The sequence below is a fragment of the Phocoena sinus genome, chromosome 8, assembly GCF_008692025.1.
Source record: "Phocoena sinus isolate mPhoSin1 chromosome 8, mPhoSin1.pri, whole genome shotgun sequence".
Taxonomy (NCBI): domain Eukaryota; kingdom Metazoa; phylum Chordata; class Mammalia; order Artiodactyla; family Phocoenidae; genus Phocoena; species Phocoena sinus.
The window spans coordinates 98,645,883-98,662,526 of NC_045770.1; the positions used below are offsets into that span (position 1 = coordinate 98,645,883).

At 41.2% G+C, this 16,644-nt stretch overlaps 1 protein-coding gene across 17 annotated transcripts in view; it reads left to right on the forward strand.

The window, feature by feature from the left end:
• Nucleotides 1-295: 295 nt before the first annotated feature.
• The window catches only part of CTNND1 (catenin delta 1), a 48,181-nt gene continuing 31,832 nt past the window's right edge, over nucleotides 296-16,644 (forward strand). For 9 of the 17 annotated variants that reach the window (XM_032641795.1, XM_032641798.1, XM_032641801.1 and 6 more), the window contains exon 1: nucleotides 321-533. The gene's annotated coding sequence lies outside the window, so the exon portion shown is untranslated. Of the gene's footprint in view, nucleotides 534-9,026; nucleotides 9,081-16,644 lie in introns of all 17 variants that reach the window. The other 8 variants (XM_032641802.1, XM_032641804.1, XM_032641807.1 and 5 more) reach the window with 2 other exon arrangements.

Consider the following 16,644-nt stretch of genomic DNA (forward strand, 5'->3'; position numbering starts at 1 on the left):
GTTCTTAGGCATGCCATTCTGAAAACCCCTTATTCCTTCAGTCCCCTTTCCCCGACCCCTCCCAGCTCTGCATAATTCCTCAGAGATCATATAGGTCTCCACTTTAAATATAAATATATATATAAAACTTCCCCCTGTCTTTTTCTCCTCCTCTTGCTCTCCCCCCCTTTTTTTTTTTAATTTCCTATAATAAAGTTTCCTATTGGATAAAATCAGCTCCCTGATTTATGCCCGGCTCCTATTGGAAGTTCTCAGGGGCTGACATCACTTAGGAAAGCGAGGGGGTAGGGCTGCCAGATCAGTTTGTCACCACCCAGGCTCCCTAGCCTTTGGCTGGGTGCAACTTCCATTTTAGGTGTTGGATCTGAGAGAAAAAAAAAGAGGGAGAGAGAGAAAGAAGAGCAGGAAAGATCCTGAAAGGAGGAAGAGGTGGCGAAAAATCAACAACCTTGCTGGATTTGTCTTTCTCAGAACATTGACGAAGCCTTGGTTTTCTTTCTTAAAGGACTGGTTTTTAGAAGTCCACATTTGAGGTGTGTGCCTTTTTAAAAAATATGTGTATAGACGGGTAAAGGAGGATAAGCCAAGTTGAATTTTTGTCTTATGGTAACCGAGGGAATTTAAAAACGAGAGGGTCTGTTATGCTGACGGGTAACTTTTAAGCAGTTAATTTTTCTTTCTACTTATTTTGGGGAATTTTGGTATTTTATCATATTTAAAGCAAAGTAAAATATTCAAGACCCAGAAACAAACTTCTGGTCTCTCTAATATAGGGAGATGAATAGATTCAGGGGGGTGAGAGCAATTCCATAAATTTACATTTTGGTGTGTTCTTTGATTTTATGTATTTTTTTTTTCTAGGTTAGGCTAACAAACTTCTGTTTTCAGAGCCCAAACCAAAAGTTGTTTTTTTTGGCATGTTGCATGTGGGTTGGGAAAGGAATTTGTCCGGGTCGGAAGCTAGTTATACAGATGGTTCTTCATACGTTTCAAAACTTTTTTTCCTCCCTTTTATCATTAGATTTGTGGAAGTGGAAAGTTGCAGGAAGCTTTGCAGCTTAAATGGTGATATTTTTTTCCCATAGAGAGTTTGAACGGCCCAGATCGGTTTCAGCCCTGCTGTTCCTGGGTGGATCCTTCTTTTACTTTTCCAGGTGTGGTGGGTAGGAGCCTCATTCTCCTTCTAGACTTAGCCTCCCTGCTTTGCCTTATAAAAGAAAATAAATGGATCCATGGTAACTGAATTGCCATCCCCTTACTTCTAAAACTACCTTTGCTAGCAAAGATTTGTGGAGGTATTGTATGTTCAGTCTGCATATACGATAACGTTTGGTTTATGTGCTTAAAGGAGTAAGGAAATTCTAATCATGCTTTTTAGTTCACCTGAGTAAAGTGGCACATGTGAAAATATTTTCAGCTTTGTGCTCTCTGAAAGGGCCTTGGATTAAAATAAGGTTAGGCTAAGAGTAAAACACTTAACACAAACTTTAGTGTTTAGGATGCAGTTGAGAAAGCTCAAGGGGAATTCTTATTTTTAAACCAAACTGAAAGTTGTTTTTTGGAGGTGAGTTTTTTATTTGGTTAATTTGCCGTGAAATCAGAAGTTTTTAAGATCTGAAGGCCCATGACTGCTTTCATATCTTATATTTAATTGTAAGATTTGTTTTTGTTTTGCAAACACATTCTTGTAAAAATACTGATGCCAGATAACCATATAACCAGCTCATCAGTGGCTGAAAACTGGATGTTCTCTTCCTTCTCCCTTTGAAAATGCGAATCATTTGAAAATTAAAACTGCAGTAGATACTGCCTAATTGTAACAAGATGGGTCTTAATATGTAAGCTGCTCATTAGCTTTAAACTGGTATGTATCTATAATAATCCTCTGATTTTGTACCCCCCACCCCTTAATTCTTTTCAGACTAGAACACTTCCTTGAATTTCTTTTCCAGACATGAGTATTTCTTGAAAGCTGATTTCATTCTTGTGAGGTTGTGGCTTCAGAGGAAATGGAACTTTGTTCCTTCTTTTGATGTAATTTATGCAAGGGCTACAGTAAGATTTTAATGTCTGGATCTCCTAATTATAGAAAGTGCGGTTAAAAAGAAAGAAAAAGGACAGTGTGTACAGTTTGTTGGGCTGTAGTTCTTATTTCATTTCCAGATTTTCAAATGCTCTTTCTGCCTTGACCCCAGCCTAGGGGTTTCTTGGTGGATCTTTGGAGAATTGGTCATGTTGCTACCAGAGTGTCAGTTTCCCACTCAGCCTTTAGGGGGAGGGATGAGGGAATCTGAAGAAGGAGTACAAAGGCAGTTTGAAAATAGGTTCTGGATGACTGAGTGGTGGTGGTTTGGATCCAGCTTTAAATGCTGGGCTTTGTGTAGCTGCAGTGAACATCCTAGTTATCTAGTGTCCAGGACTGTTTCACGAACTGAGGCATTGTTTTGACTGGTGTGTACTATTAGAGCCTTTTGGATGATAAGATGGAAGATTTGTCTTTTACCTCACCTCTACTAGTTCTTCCGGGAAATATAATAAGGGGTGTGAATAAGTAAATCTTTTATTTTTTGTTTTGCTTCCCATTTTGGTTTTGGGGTAAAAAAAGACAAGTAAGTGAGAGTTGTGCAGATTTTTCTTTCCTTGTCTGACTCCTATATGCTGTTGGTTTCTTTGTTATATGACTAAGGTATGGTATGTTCCAGGTGGGGGCCTCCTTTGGGTGCTTAGAGCCCTAGTGCCTTACTTAGGGTTCCAGTTATGGAGAGTTAGAGGGGTTAGAACATGTTCTTTCAGCTAGGATAAAAATGGGGACTATTGGAAATCTTAAAAATAAAAAAAAGCTCCAAGTAATTGCAATTCAGCCTTGAATTGGGTTTATGAGGTAGTTGCTCTCTAGGGATGAGTGAGAGAGGATGGATGCAAATAAATTAAGCATAGATCACTATTCAGTTGGAATAGCAAAATGATTAGCTCTGTAATAATTTATTGCTTTCTATTTTGGTACCTGGTGGTCCCTTGTTAATAACTGCCCACCCTCCTTCCCCCACCCCCCTCCTTGTTTTTTTACTGAGTGCTAAGCATTTTGCATAAACTATTGTATTTACTTAATTTCCTACAACAACTTTTTGTTTGTTTGTTTCTTGGTTTATTTTTTGTTTTTTAAGGAATTTGAGCCTCAGAGAAGCTGAGGTTTGCTGAAAATTTCAGTGCTTGTAAGTGGCCAAGGCCAGGATTAAACCCTGGTCTGACTAACTACAAAGTTAGTGGACTTAACCACTAAAACACTGCCATTCTCCACAGAGAATAGAAACAAGAGCCAGAACTTAAAATGAGCCCTTGCTAGAGGCTCATCTTGCTGAAGGTCAGTGCTCATTTAGATTTCCAACCCCCTCCGTGTTAGAGTAATGTTCGTAAAAAAATCCATTTCCCCGTAAAGCCTGTGGGGAGGTGGGGAGTGAGATATGTTAGAATGGATATTATTTCAATCTTTAGAACAGGAGTCTTTCCATATGCACACCATTGCCCTCCTCTAATTTCTTAAACTTACTAGAAATGTCTCAAACTTCATTTGATTGTCAGTGAAATTTCTTCTTCCAGAGAATTTTCTGGCATGTGGTTTGGAATGATATTGCCAACTTGCAGGGAGAGGTTTGTAGCAGGTAGTTCAAATAATGTTTATCACACTGTATTAAAATTGTCTATTTTTTGAATTTTTGAATTTTATTTAATTTATTTTTTATACAGCAGGTTCTTAGTAGTTATCTATTTTATACATATTAGTGTATATATTGTCAATCTCAATCTCCCAGTTCATCCCACTCCCCTCCCCCCACTTTCCTCCTTTGGCGTCCCTACATTTGTTCTCTACATCTGTGTCTCTATTAAATTATCTTTTATTTTTGTCTTTCCCTCTGTACTGACCTGCTTGAGTGTAGGTAGTTTTACCTCTGTATCCTCTTAGCATCTATCTTAGTGTCTGGGATATGTTGAGGTGCTTAGTAAGCTTTGGTTAAATAGGCACTATGGGAATCAGTGAGGGACTTTTGTGGGGAAGGCTGAAAGGAAGTTGAAATAGGAAGCAATTCAACAAAGATTAATAAAATTGCAATGTAATTTTGAAACTTTAGTCTGTAGTTTCAACCTTTTACACATCTCCCACCTTCCTTTTTTTGTTTTTGCGGTACGCGGGCCTCTCACTGTTGTGGCCTCTCCCGTTGCGGTGCACAGGCTCCGGACACGCAGGCTCAATGGCCATGGCTCACGGGCCCAGCTGCTCCGCGGCATGTGGGATCTTCCCGGACCGGGGCACCAACCCGTGTCCCCTGCATCGGCAGGTGGACTCTCAACCACTTTACCACCAGGGAAGCCCCACCTTCCATTTTTAAATAAAATTTCTGGAAATAATTGAAGATTTAAAATTTTAATTTCTCTTTAATCCTGTTTTCTTTCTGGGCAGACGGTACAAATAATAGTGTAAAAAGTAAGGGTCCGGGACTTCCCTGGTGGCGCAGTGGTTAAGAATCCGCCTGCCTGTGCAGGGGACATGGGTTCGAGCCCTCGTCCGGGAAGATCCCACACACACCGCGGAGCAACTAAGCCCGTGCGCCACAACTACTGAGCCTGTGCTCTAGAGCCCGCAAATCACAACTACTGAGCCTGTGTGTCACAACTACTGAAGCCCACGCTCTTAGAGCCTGTGCTTCACAACAAGAGAAGCCACCGCAGTGAGAAGCCCAAGCACCCCAACAGAGTTAGCCCCTGCTCACCGCAACTAGAGAAAGCCCGTGTGCAGCAACGAAGACCAACGCAGCCAAAAATAAATCAATAAATAAATTTTAAAAAAAAGAAAAAAGTAAGGGTCCTGGTCAGTTCATTTCATACTATAGGCAGCTGTTAACTTCAACCACTGAAACCTTAAATGCAGCCATTTTCTTGGGGAGAGGAACTCATTACCCGGAACATATTAGGGCAGCAGCAGGGAAATATTGCTTCCAGCCATGTTGGAAGTGAATGGTTTTTATACTTGTTAATAAAAACAAAAAAGTTGGGAACGTAGTGTTTTTTTTTTTTTTTTTTTTCTCGGTACACGGGCCTCTCACTGTTGTGGCCTCTCCCGTTGCGGAGCACAGGCTCTGGACGCACAGGCCCAGCGGCCATGGCTCACGGGCCCAGCCGCTCCGCGGCATGTGGGATCCCCCCGGACCGGGACACAAACCCATGTCCCCTGCATCGGCAGGCGGACTCTCAACCACTGCGCCACCAGGGAAGCCCGGGAACATAGTTTTGAACATTAGTGCTTCAAAGAAAGTATGTTTGGATATCATTGTACTTTTTTCACTGCTTTCACTATGAAACTTCAGGAGATTTTGTTCACAAAGTGGGAAGTTTATGAGTTTAAGAACCCAAATTAATTTTCATGGGAAATTTGGAATAATAGTAACAAGAAATTTGCCTAAAGAACGAGCCATAGGTTATCAGTATGTGATTTCATGTTCTCTTCCCTTGCAAAAGGGGTTAAATGCTTTGAGAAGCTGAAATAGGAATTGCTCTGCCTAAATGCAGCTGCCTCCAAGGCTTGCAATAGAGGGCATTGATATAGCCTGGCAGGGAGATTGTGAAGGCGGGGAAGAAAAACTGTTCTGGTTAGAACTAACAAGTGGGATATAAGGGTATGGATTGATTTGTATTTAGTTATATTGTATAATGTATTTTTAGAAGTAATTTTTTCCCACTAAGTCTACTTGGAATTGCGTGTTCTTGATTATTAAATATTGAGAACGGGGCCCACATTTACTATTCTGGCTCAGGGACAGTGTTCCCCATTTTTAAGGCCATTTCCTCTCCAGTGAGTTCTTAAGCCTTTCTGGAGTGGTGTGGGCAATTTATTTTATTTCTTTTTAATTAATTAATTTATTTTTGGCTGTGCTGGGTCTTCATTGCTGTGCGCAGGCTTTCTCTAGTTGAGGCGAGCGGGGTCTACTCTTTATTGCAGTGCGTGGGCTTCTCATTGCGGTGGCTTCTCTTGTTATGGAGCATGGGCTCTAGGCGCGTGGGCTTCAGTAGTTGTGGCACGTAGGCTCAGTAGTTGTCGCACGTGGGCTCAGTAGTTGTCGTTCGCGGGCTCTAGAGCACAAGCTCAGTAGTTGTGGCGCGTGGGCTTAGTTGCTGCGTGACATGTGGAATCTTCCCGGACGAGGGCTCGAACCCGTGTCCTCTGCACTGGCAGGCGGATTCTTAACCACTGCACCACCAGGGAAGTCCCGGGGTGGGCAATTTAATCAGGCATGTAGTGGGAACATTATAAGGATCCATAGTTTTCTTAAAGCCTTCTTTGATGGCTAACAGGTAATTTGGGCATCACTTTCACAAAACTTGTGCCATTGTGTGATGATAAAAGAAACTTTAACTTTTTATTTTGAAAACATTTCAAGCTTACAGAAAAGTTGGAAGAGTAGCACAATAACTCCTATATACCTTTCATTCACCTTGACACCAATTGTTAAAATTTTGCCACAAATGCTTAATTCTGTATTTTTTGATCAATATGCTGACTAAACAGGGAATTTCCAATCTCAGTGTTCCATAAATGTAGCGAGGCAAGGCAGCTTTGCATGGTTAAGAGCATGGATGCCAGAGCCAGACTGCCTGGGTTCAAATCTTCTACCACTTAACTAGCCAAGTAACCTTGGGAAAATTGTTTAATTGCTCTGTGCCTTGATCTCCTTGTTTGTAGAATAAGGACAATGATATTAACCATCTCACAGGATTGTTGTGACGATGCAGTGACTCAATACGTGCAAAATTCATAGGATGTTGCCCAGCTCATGGGAACACCTTGTGTTTGCTATTAGAATGGATACTTTAAGTGAACTCAAACATCATTTGTCTGTTGGACTAAGTTCCCTCTAAGGTGTCTTAAAACCTGACACTCTATGGTGTATATAGATGCTTATATTACAGAATAAATGGGCATCCTGGATGGATAGGCTAACTTTTTTTCTTTAATGGGGAAAAAAGTGCCTTTAGCAATAGGCAGGTTTGGGGAGTTACATGGGCAGGGTTGTCCAAAATATGGGTGCTAGGGGAATGGATAACCCTTAATAAAGTAAAGTAAGGTGTGAGTGAGGGAGGAGAAGCTGGTGGCAAAGCTTGAATCTCTTGCAGTCATTTCTTAGGAGTCTTGGATACTTTAGGGGAAAAAACAGCAATACAAGTTTCTCCCACCTTTTTGTGTCTACAAGAGACAGAACTCTAGCACCCAAGGATAAACTTCCTTTAATCTTGGCAGAGAGTGGGTTGAAAAAGCTCTCTTTGGGTTTATTATTCTTGACTTTGAACCAGATTCTTTTCCTTGCCGTCTCACTTGCCCAACCAGGATTTTTTAGGATAACGTTAGTTTTGAATGTACAGGAAACAGTTACATAGCAATGAAGGCAGTTTTTTTTTTACTATGTCTTTCTTGAAATAAACCTCCCTTTTTTATGTTCAGGAAACATCATTTTCTATTTTCAACCTTTATTTAAACTGAGACTTGTAGAAATTTTGAGTTCATCAGTGCTTCCTATGAGAAGTGTGCCTCTAAGAAAAAAGTCTGCTCTTCTATGTGGAAAAGCTAAACTGTGGCCTGTGGGAAATACATATGTGTTAGATGCAGCCTTGCCTGGAAACTTTTGGTTTCTTCCAGCCTAAGATTTTCCTTCTTTTTTTTCCTTCCCTCATACTAAATAACCCATGAAACTAGTGTTCTGAATAGTATTTAAACTTAATTTCTATTGACACTCCGTAGCTTCCTGTCATAACTCCTTCACCCAGCTCTCCATATTTTTTTTAAACCCCCATTTCCCTCTACTGATTCTCCTACATTTTCTTCTTTTCATTTGCTTTCCCCTTTTTATTTGGTGTCTCCCTTTGTCTTTTTGCCTCCCCGTCTTTTTTCCCCTTAGATTGGTGGTCTTCACGGGCATCACTTTGCCTCACTGACACGTAATGTGGAAGAAATTTCTTTTTTTTTCTTAATTTATTTATTCATTCATTTATTTTTGGCTGCGTTGGGTCTTTGTTGCTGAGCGCAGGCTTTCTCTAGTTGTGGCGAGTGGGGGCTACTCTTCGTTGCGGTGCACGGGCTTCTCATTGCGGTGGCTTCTGTTGTTACAGAGCACGGGCTCTAGGCGTGCGGGCTTCAGTAGTTGTGGCACATGGGCTCAGTAGTTGTGGCGAGTGGGCTCTAGAGCGCAGGCTCAGTAGTTGTGGCGCATGGGCTTAGTTGCTCCACGGCATTTGGGATCTTCCCGGACCAGGGCTCAAACCCGTGTCTCCTGCATTGACAGGCGGATTCTTAACCACTGTGCCACCAGGGAAGTCCTGGAAGAAATTTCTAGTTCTTAAAATAGAATAAATTGTACTCATGTGGTGAAGGTACAAGTATTAGGATACTGCTTTTGGTTTATTTCAATTAGGTCTAGATTAGGATTAAATGTTATGATTCAAGAAGATTGATTTCTTCTAGTAATTAAGATTAGGTTTTATTTTTTCAATTTTCAAATCTCATCCACATTTACTAATTAATTACTCATTTTGGTTCAGTTGACAGTAGAGCAAAAGATACTTAGTTTTCCCAAAGTAAATTGTCAATTTTGTGTGTGCTTCCCACGTTCTATATTGGAATGTGGTCTCATATTGAGAGGTCTCTTTGTGGAGTGAAAAGGTTTTTGTTTTAGGGAGCTTATATTTGAAAAACCAAAATATATTCTGGTGGTTGAGGTTATAAGACATTGTTAAAGAAATTAAGTCAACTTCTCGGTACTTTTATCAAGGCACCTACAGTTCCCATTTCATTGCAAGTGAAGTAAATCTCATTGAAATAAAGTAGCTGGTGTATATTCAGTACACTTTTAAAAATAGAGTGGTCTATTTTAAAGGAGAAATTGGTGCCAATCTGATTTCTTTCCGTTGTTTCTTTGTTGGAATGGGGGAAGTACTGTAACCTCTCTGTTGTTCTCTTCTCTGTTGACTACTTTGTAAACCAGGGCAGAATTGGCCATTTGAATGTCTACCCCGCTGAAGGTCAGCCAAATTTGCAGGTAAGGCTACTGGAGACCCCAATTGATGGGCCTAAGGTCACAATTAGAAAAAATGTGTAGAAAGAAAAATGAAATAATACCGATTTATTTTTCTAAACTTTAACTTTTTGTTTTCATTAAAAAAGTAAAACATCTTCATTCATTCATTCAAAAGAAATTTGAGAGCCTGCTATACACCAAATAGACCTCACAGAGCTTACGTTCTAGTTGGAAGAGATAGATATTAAGTAAGCAAGTAAATATATAGCAAGTCAGAGTGTGATAACACTATTGAGAAAAAAATAAAGCAGAATATGTAGGGTGGTGAATAAGAAGTGCAGGGGTGGGAGTGAGGTTGTTTAATACAGAGCGGTCAGGGAGGGCCTCACTTACAAGGTATGTTTGAAAGAGACTTAAGAAATTAGAGATTGAAGTCATGTAGATATGGTGCAAAGGCCCTGAGGCTGGTTTGTTACCAGCAAGCAAGAGAGATGGGGGCAGTATATGTGTTCAGAGAGGTCCAATGGGTGTGTGTTGGAGATAAGGGGGGACACAGTGTAGGACCTCCTCCTGCACTATACGGTACCAAGAAAAGTCTCCTCACTTCAGACCCCAGAGACAACAGCTGTTAACGATTTTTTGTGTAGGCTTTGTAAGGAGTTGAGGGAACACCTGGCCCAGCCTCCATCTTCGTCCCATTGTAGAAGTTGCATGTGAGTATAGTCAGCACATAATTTGCAAAGTAGCAGAATTTGCATAGGTTGATGACCCTTGTCTTGGAGAATGATAAAAGTAAGGCAACTACTTAGAATAAGCTTGTATGTGTTTGGGATGGGAGATCAAAATTTTCTTCCCTAGAGAAATCTGTTTCTCCACCTTCTTATCTACAGATTCAAATTTCTATGAATAGTAGAAGTGACAGCCTTCTTTTTGAGTACATTGAGTTTCCTTTTGAGTACATTTGTTGATTTGGTTTATGACCAAATATTATGCCTACCCCGCTTATCTGCTGCTTTTCGTTTTGCTCATTAGACCAAAAAGCTCCCGCTTCCCCGCAGCCCTAATCATTGGAAATAAATGGCTTCAGGTACCATTTTATAGGTCACCGTATCCATATTTCTGCCTGGCACATCAGGGGACATGATCAGTCCTGATAACTAACTGTATGTCTCTTTTCCCTTTCTATATGTGTGTTTAAGCAGTAATGGTTGTTAAAGCGTGTTGCTGAACCACTTGGCCTGGTTGGCTTTGGTGGGATTGAAGAAGAAGCACCAACTGTTTAGTGATTGATGTTCTGTGGCAACCCCATAATGGAAAGTAAAAGGATATTTGATTACCAGAGTAGCTGTGTCTTGAATCACCCATTCTTACTTTCCCTCTCAAGATTTCTGGTTTAGCTAGCCTGTCCTTCAGTGAAAGAATTTCTCTGTCTCTCTCTGTTAGGAGTTTAGCCCTAGAACTTGACCTGGTTACCCTCTATTCTTCTTTTTAATTATAACTATCTAGTTGTCATTCTGTTACATAGTATCATCCTTGGGCCATGACCTCAATCAGGAAACATTTTTCCCCCTTCCATCCGCTTCCTCTTTGGTCAGGTAACTGTATATCATCTTGCAGGAAATACTCTAGGCAATCAGATTCCCCCAAATTTTGAAGTTGCTTTAAATAACTGCTTGATGTGTATTACTTCAGCATTTATAGATGTTTGTAGTTGTCTTGAAAGTATGTCTTTCCATGCCATTCTTCTTTCCTAAGTCTTCAGTGACATGCTTCTTTGTGGAAATATTTCTCTTTATGCCTCTTCTAAAAACATCTTGCTACTCACTTGTGCTTACTCAAACCAGAAGTTAGTGACTTGGATAAGTGTCAGAGGTAACACTTGAATCCAGAGTTTCTGGTTACTTCTATTGTCAACTGGGCTAAAATTATCTAGGGTCTTGAATGCTAGATTTAGGACTTCGGACTTCTTTGGGGATGGAATGTGGAACAGTCTTTGAAAATGTGGCACAGCTCTTTTGTTCCTTGGAGGAAAGTTAAACTGAGTCATTTAAAAAATAACTGGGTTTACAAATTGGTACATTGTCTTCACAACAGTTGCAGGTTACATGGTGGCACATTTTAGATTATTAATAACTCGTATTACATTTAAATATGTACATATGTGACAAGATGCATGCAGTATGAAATTATATTGGCAACTAGATGAACATTGAATCCTAGAGTTGTGTATGGTTTCATTTTTATAAAAACATTTAATAAGATTTGGTTGGATTTTCATATTATTAAATAAAAATTCTAGCTCTGTATGTTAAATTTAAAAAAAAAATAGTTGGGTTGTCCAATCTGCAGTGCAAATAGGGATGTCCACCACTGTAGCAACTCAGGATTCCAAAGTGAGACAGTTCTTCCTTTTAGGTTCTGAGTCTAGAATACAGCATTTAGGATTGTGTCATTCTGGCCATTTATATATTTAAATCCATGCTTTCAAATCCAGACTGAACAATGAGCTGTCTGCTGAATAGTAAAGCAGGTCCAAATAATGTATTTTATAACTAATGCTTTTTGGGAGAGGAGTGTGGTGGTCAGAAGGTTGTCAGGGATAGGCCAGTACGGTGGTTCCCAATAGCTGACTCTCAGAATCACTTTGAGGGCTTTTTGCAAACATGAATTCTGAGGCATTCCCTCCAGAAATTGAGGCATGAGGGTTGGGGAGGTAGATTTGGGAGACTGTATTTTTAAAAAAGCTTCCCAGGTGATTCTGATCACTTAGGCTTGAGGACCACAAAATCTGAACATTTGAGTTAAACTACATATCTATATGATTTCTCAGATGGGTGGTTATTTACTTAGTATAAGAAGTAGAGAAGAATAGTTCGTGGTAGTAGACACGGTAGGAAGGTGACTAATTTGAAGTTTTCTACCTCTGTATCCCGTATTATTTTGGAATTACAGATGTCACTGCCTGATTTGGGGATTCTGCCAGCACTTAGTATGGAATTGAGGACTTGCCTCTTAGGGGGAAGGGAAACTTTTAGACCATATCTCCATTTCCCCTCTCCATTTTGAAATTGTGGAACAAATTCAGGAGAGGATGTTAACATTGAAACTCAGCTGGACAATTTGTTTAAAACTCGACAGGAAGGGCCAATGTTACTTCCTGTCTGAAAAGGAAGTGCTGGCTTCCTTCCCTTCCTCCTTGGCTAATGCTGGTCAACTTAGAGTATGGGTGGGGGAGGGGCTGATCACATTAATACTTCAGCTGGCTGTTCGTTCCATGGGAAATAGGGCTATCATCAATGTTCAGTAGCCCAAGCATTTGCTCCCTTCTTTCCTTGCTTGTAACATGGTGATGGGTGCTCTGTGGGCTCCTGTCTACTTGCCCTTATGTGATAGCCCTGTGCTAGGTTTGGCTGTTGCAGTGCAGGAAGGCTTCCAATCTCCCAGACATTATTTTACATTCAACCTTATACCTCCCCTGTATTCCCTGACATTTGAAAATAGATCAAGGAGTTGTAGGGAAGAAACTGCAATCCATTTGACACTGAGGGGTAGGTTGTGGAAAGGAGAACATAATTGGGCAGAGGGGAGTAGATGACAAAAGTTTCTTATTTTAAATTGAGCCAAGAAAGCATTCCTTCTAAGTGGGGCCAGTTGGCACTCTTCCTGCTATTTTAGTTCTGGCTTCTCCTTCCTACTGGCCAATTGTATTACATGTTTGATGTGAGTTTGAACTGTGTTCTCTGGGGTTGGGGGGAGGGAGAGTGGTGGAAACAGCTGGTGCCTTCATCAAGCTATCTCAATTATGCTGCTTTTCAGGGTGCTTAGGGGGAGGGTGGTAGAGGAATTGGATGTGTGTTAGCAGAGTCCTAGCAACTCTCAGTAGTGGGATTGGATTCTTGGGCACTCTTAATGCTATGTGGGATGTTGGCTACTTGGAATGTAGCAAAACCTTTTCCCAATCACATTCTTTTCTCTGCCTCCCCTCCCTCCAGTTCTTTCAGCTTTGGGCCTGACTTGGAGAGAAAGGGGGTACGTGGGAAGTTACATAGCAAAACAAATCCATACTTTTCCAACCATTGAGTATTCAGCTTAAGTCTTGGGCCCTTCTGTTGACTTTCTCCTTACCCATTTGTTATTCCTTTGGTTGGGTTTTCTAAATGTCTGCAAACAGCCAGAGATACAAGTAGACCAGGACTTTTGAAGAAGTTGTGCTGAACTGCGATCAGTTGGCGGTACTGGTCTCCTTCCCTCCTTCCCATCGTGGGTTTCTATGTTTCTGAGCCAGCATGCGGTTTGTCTCACCTACTCAACTTGAGGCAGAGAACCTGCGGAGCATCCTTTTGGAGTAGCAGTAGCAGCATTGATACGGATGTGTCCAGTTTTGTCTGGGGTGTGTCTTTTATAACCCTCTTTTTTTTTTTTAAGTATCTCAGAAAACTCTTCTACTCTACTATTTTTATCTGCTTTTTATATAACCATCTCACACAGTAGTACTTAATTGACTGATTTATTTGGCCTGGGCTATGAATAACGGAGAATTGGATAAGAATACCAACAATTGTAACTAATTTTTAAAATTATTCTTGAGTGAAAAAGGGAGTTAGTCCGATTTAGTGCTAGGTAAGAGATCTCTAACTTTTTTTTGTGTGTACTTCAGTGATAGAGTTTGTAGTGGCTAGGACCTGCTGTTAAGTTCTGTTCTAAAGTGTAGTGTTGCTCAATATTCTTTTTTCTATCCAGTTCTAGAATGGCTGACTATTGTGTATATACCTGCCCCACTTCCTCCCATCTGGTTATATCATAGCCAGATATGGACTAATTCCTTCTAATTGTGCTGTTTTAGACTTAGCTCCTTTTGCATCAGCAAGTACTATCCGAATCAGGCTTCTGCTCTGAGTACTTCTAGCAGATCCAAGAAGGGGAAAGGAGTGTAGGAGAAAGGGAGGAGAAAAGATGAGAAATGATAGTGTATTACTAGTTAGTTGCCTGGAATGTCCCTCTGGTTTCAGAACTCTGTGCTGAGCCTTATACTAGGCTTTATGCAAGAATTGAGCCCTGGGGGCAAAGGGTGTTGTTTTGGATTTCAAGAGTCTGGCTAAATAGAGCTTGACTTCTATCTGCATCTTTGCTTCTGAAGTTTCGAGCTAAGGTCCAGTGGACTTGTTTAAGATAGCAGAAAAATGTATCATTTATCCCATTCTTGGTGTCAGCTGTGGACCCTTACTAGGAAGGGAGGCTTTCTTTTCTGATGAGGTTCCAAATCTACAGCCCCTGATCCACTCCAGGGGGAGTAGTGAGCGGGAAAAGCTGTTTGTTGTGTTGACTTTTTTTTGCTGCAAGAACTACTGTGCAGTTCCTAGTGGGCCTCCTTTCATTCCCTAGGGAAGTAGAGAACTTTGCTCCTAGCATCTGCTGATACCTATTCTGCCTCTTCGTAGGGTGAAGTCTGCTGCCTTTGTTTGTTCTATTTGGGGCCTCTTAAAAAATCAGCTTTATGCTTGTGGGGAAAAGAGTTTGAAAGATTTTGAAAACAGTAGAAATGGGTGATAGAGAAGTTGACAGAGGATGTGTCCTAAAGTAGTTTTTCCAGGTGGGAATATTCCATTGACTGAATTCAGGTTGGTTATCAGATTGCCATGATGAAGCTTTCTATGAGATATATCACACGTAGCTGAGCTGAGTATAATACCAGTTTTAAGATCCGCGGCCTCCAAAGTGAAGAAACTAGCAAAGTAGGAATCTTGAAAATCCCCTCAGCCCCTCTGAACTCTTAGATCTTCACACAGTATCTTTCTGATGATTCTTAAAGGCCTGAGCTTTGTCCTATGTAGTGTTGGCTTGGGTCGGGGAGGAGGGTTGTTTTCCCTGAACATGATAAGGAATTGAGCAGGGCAAAGTGGGAGCTCTGGCTGGTGATTGGTAGACAGGATGCCCTGGAATGCAGTTGGCTTGAAGCCCAGAATCCAGCACTTTGTATTTGTTTGTTTCTGGGAGACTGTGGTCTGGTGCTACTGTGACAGGAAGTGAGAAAGCTGGGAGTGGGGGAATGGAGAGGGGCTATGTCTTTGTGGTTCTCCTGTGAAATCTCTTTGTCCCTGGAGAGCAGCCCTGCTACAGGGCTCTACTGAGAAGAGAGCAGCCTTTGTGTGTCTAATGGGTCGCAGAGCATCTAGCTACTCCCAGGGATTAGGGAGTGTGAATTCTGACTGTGGCCTCTTGCGTTTTAGCACTTGAGTTATATAAATGGCTTCGATCTCGTAGTATTGGGGATCTCACTGACTTTTATGTGTGCTACTATTATTTATAGATCTCTAGGATTTAATTAAGAAAGGAATTTTAGAAGGAGATAGATGTTTATTTATATTACGTTTATTCACTGTGTATACTGCAGATACCTTGTTGAGTCTGAAAGGGATAGAGAGAACCAGGCAATGCCGGACCCCTACATTTTAGGTCTCATCCTTCCAGTTGACATCTTACTACATACAGAGCTGGAGAAACCTACCCATTTTTTATTTTAGTATTGAGAGGTACTGGCAATTCTCTGTTTGCGCTTAACTAGGGAATGGTTGGTAGTTTCCTAGGATTTTTTTTTTCTCCTCTGTCTAGACTGAAATAGCACCTGTAGCACTCTCTGTCCCCGCCCCCCGCCCCCCACCCCCTCCCGCTGCCTTTTCCTCTTGTTTTGTGTTTTCCCTGCCCTCCATTCCAGCTGTGAAACAGGCATCTCTTCTCACTTTGTGGATTGGGTGGCTGAGTCCTCAGCTTCTTGCCAGGCTGGCTAGTCCCTGAGCACACACACAAGCCGGCCTTTGATTACCCAGGAGGACAGCTGCCCTAGAGGCAGATTGCTAACATACCGCTAGAACAATCCCTCCCCTCTGTTCTGATGCTGGCTAGCACAGTCTTCCCTGCTTCTAGTTCCTTCTGTTTCCCACCCCACTTCTGATCTGATCTTTGCTTTTGGTTTAGTGAGATGTCACGTTAAAAACGAGAGTAGGGGTGTTTGTGATTAGATTTCTTTCTTGAGCTGTGATTAGAGAATGTGGCAAGTAGTCGGATTTCTGTAGCGGGCCAGTCAGTGGAAAAGTAGGTGATTGTGTACCAAGTAATACTATTGCTTTTGCTCCTCTCGCCTTTTCTCCTGAGTTCTTTTTCCTTTTAAAATGGGAAATCTAAGGTATTTCTCAATTCTGGCTGTTCTTCTCCAGAATTGAGTGAGGTCTTGCTCTTTAGAATGAAGGCAATACCCAAAGGTCTAGGTGCTTCCACCTCATCCTTTCTCACTCCCCTCCCCTCCTCCCCCCAAAGTTTACTTTTGGTCACCTTCTCTATTTGAGTTAGAATGACTTTTAACCACAGGAAGCGTAGAAAGTTCATACTCATTTCACTCTATCAAGGAGAAGGAACATGGACCTGGAGTAGAAGAGATGCATTTCTACCACTTACTAGTTATATGATGACCTTGAGCAGGATAGTGAATACTTTTTTTAAAAAATGAATTAAATTTAATTTATTTATTTTTGGCTGCATTGGGTCTTTGTTGCTGCACATGGGCTTTCTCTAGTTGCGGCACGCAGGCTTC